Source organism: Vanessa atalanta, chromosome Z (genome assembly GCF_905147765.1).
Source record: "Vanessa atalanta chromosome Z, ilVanAtal1.2, whole genome shotgun sequence".
Taxonomy (NCBI): Eukaryota; Metazoa; Arthropoda; class Insecta; order Lepidoptera; family Nymphalidae; genus Vanessa; species Vanessa atalanta.
The window spans coordinates 10948526-10952108 of NC_061902.1; positions in this window are offsets into that span (position 1 = coordinate 10948526).

A 3583-nucleotide genomic window follows, 5' to 3' on the forward strand; every position below is an offset into this window, starting at 1 on the left:
GCGACTTCGGTGTTGGTGGAAAAATTTCTTTGTGTGCGTAAATGTAATTATTTACTTAGTATCCACAGTGCATCCAACAAGTGTGCGCTTGACGATGTACAATAGAGTTTTATACAGTTTTATAGAGTTCAACCTCGTTGTATTCTATCCATACAAACTTGTAGGCACTTATTACATTTGTTGAAATATTTAAAAAGTAACTGAAACCTGAATCTATATAAAAAATCAAAATAAAATAAAGTATAAGTATTATATTGTTATTATAATACAGAGATACAGTAGGAATTATTCTTTAATTAGGTAAATATTTTTTGAAAAATCTAAAGTCGGTGCAATGCGCAGTATACGAGTTAGTAGTATTTTGCTTAAAATATGTTTGAAAAATACGTCATTAGATATTTTACCAACAAATAAATATGTTTCGACCACAATCTTAAATATAAAAGTTTTGTTTATATTTAGGATTATGATGATTAATTTTTAAGTTATTTATAATTAAAAAAAAAAAGAAATGTTATATTTAATGCGAAGCTGTAAATAGTTTTTTTACGGTTCCATGGTAAAAATCGTGAAAAAGCAAACGAGTTCTCAGGACTACGTGAGCCCTGTCGTACGCCCACGTGTTGCGAATTACGACTTTGGGTTCCACGACTGAAATTACGTTGAAACGTACTTAAAATCTTTATTTGCATTTTATTTGAATAAAATGTCCGTAAATGACACTAGCACCTGAAATCTGTTTTAAATTCCATGTACAATCATATGAAAATACAATAAAGAAGAAAAATGTCTTATTATTGTGCTTTCATATGTCGATAAATCAGTCTCATCATAAAGGTCATGTTCAAGAGGTATATCGTGCCAAGACCGAAATACGTCGGTAGGAAATTTCTCGAAGTTTTTGGTGAATATACCTACCTACCTGAATACATGAAAGGGTAGGAACTACGTCGACATCGAACAACATCGACATGTATGACGACGGAAGAATGCATTTGGGATGGAAACGTTTGGCACTCTTCGTCAAATGTAACCGCAACTCATGATGTCTTTTAAGTACATGTTGCCGAAGCAATAAACTATGACTTGTTACGAGACTATAGTCCACATAGAGTGTGCTAATGAGCAAGCTATGTGTGGACTATCATTGAAGGAATTACAATATCGGCAGGACTGGGGCTACCCAAATAGTGAAGGCGGCATTAGGCGGTAGTCGGAACTAAAATAATTTAGAATATTTACTGTATGTCAAATTGACTGAACTGAGATGGAGGACATGTTATTTGATTAAATAAAAATCACAAACTTGGTAAACAAGGCTATATTGTGCTTATATTAAGCTAATGCAAAAGTAATGAAAAGTTCATTTTTATTTCATCTTAACGTAAGCAAAACATTTTTTTTTTTTATAATATAGTTATGCAGACATATATTATATCGTCTTAAGGTAAGTTTATTACAACGCCAATGGCCATGTAGTAACCCACTGTCTTAAGACATACATATAAATATTAAACATTCATTACATCACCAATACTCCACCAACCTTAGGTGCTATGCTGTTATGTGACTATAGTTACAAAGGCTTAACCTTCAAATCGGAGCACAACAATACTAAATTTTACTGTTTGGATGTAGGATGCATCTGATGAATGAGTGGAACCCACCCAGAAGTGCTTGCACAAAGCTCCAATTACCAACATTACTTATAACAATGTCTTTAGAAATGATTATTTTGCATTACATTACAAGCTCCAGAAAATTCATCTCAATCAAGCTCCATCAAAACTTCATAAGTACTTAATAAAAAAAAACGCGTAGCATAGAATTAGAATTTGACGATTACCGCCTTTTGCCTCGGGCTCGTCGAATTTATCCAACTCCTGCTATCTATTGACTGAAAGAGATACTAATAATTTAATCACTACCATCTATTATCACGAATATATAATGCATTCCCGACAGTAGATGGCATTATTCTTATACAACCACTTAAACAGTGCCATCTAGTGACTGTATACTAATTACAGCGACATCTATTGACATAGACATAATACTAGCTTTTTTTTATGCAATTGATATAAAGGTAACATATTTTTCAAATCTAATAGTAAATTAGCCTTTAACCTACCTACCTACCTATAACTAATAAACTCAATCTATATTATTAATTTACATTAACTAATACTTTAATTCTGAACGCCTCTGTAATTAATTGATGTACTATTTTATTGTCACAGCTTCTTCATCTGTTGCCAGCAGTAATACTCTACACCTATCAAACATTATAATCCTCATCTGCATCTGTCTGCATTGCTGTACAACCTATTCATCTCTAACTATCGGCTAGTTCAAGTTTTACTTATTTTGATGGTTCCATTTATCAGATAATAAGAGTACAATATATTATTAATAAGCATCAACCAGTCAATTTTATATACTTCTCACCTTCTCAACTATGTGCATCACTGGCAGCGACACAAATTAAATAAAGTTGTTTTTTTACATATTAATTTATATTTTTTTTATGTTTTTTATCTTAATTTTAATGTAAATTCTACTGGCTATTACGTGTTTGTAAAAAAAACAATATTATTACTGCTACATAACTAACAAACATTCTTGGTACTACAAATATATGAATTTATACTATGCTGCAGAATCAGCAGACCCAATCCATCTCTAACTTGCTGCAGACTCCAGAGGTACTGTATTAAGTAAGAGCTCCAACAATTGAATTGGTCTCAATTTGTACATTATAGATTTTAGGTACATATTTTTTATGGGATTTTCTATAGTCAGTTTATAAGACTTTAAATATTTATTTATGCAGCTTTATATACAATGTTAATATAAATAGTTTTTTAATAATAAGTAGGTACAGTAGTTGGTTTTATTTAAGTGTTTTCGACGGTATTTGTACAATTAATAGTGTTTTGAAAGTCTATGTCATAATATAATTTATTTGAAAATTATATCATAGTTATCATACAGTTCTTTTTAGTTTTCTCATTGTTAATTGTCAATTTGACGTCATGCATAATATTGTTTTGTGTTCCGTTTAAAAACTAAATTTATTTTCATTTCATTCTTTCGGAAACTGGTAGGTAATATATATGTGTATATTTTTTAATAAACTATCTTATTATATTACTTTGATAAAAGACGAACAATAAGAGATATTGTAGACCTCGTTTCTTTTTTTATTAAACAGATATAATATGGAATATTTTATATTGTTTTAAATTTTTTTCGAATGTGTGGTGTAATTGATAGGAAGTCAAAAAGCAGATAAGATTCAAGTATAATATTTATTAATCTAATAATTTTTAAATTGAAAACAATTATAAACTTACAAGTACATAAACTATCAAATAAATCTATTTATCTTTAAAATTCTGTGCCTTCATTTAGCAGCAGAAAATATTTGATTTTAATAGTTGATATTTTCCTTTACAAACATAATTTTAACATACACATAACAGTCATAAAATGATATTATTTTCTTTATAATTGTATTACACAAATAATTTAAATAAGATAAGCACCGTGATCAAAATAAACACAATGCTTCTATTTTTTT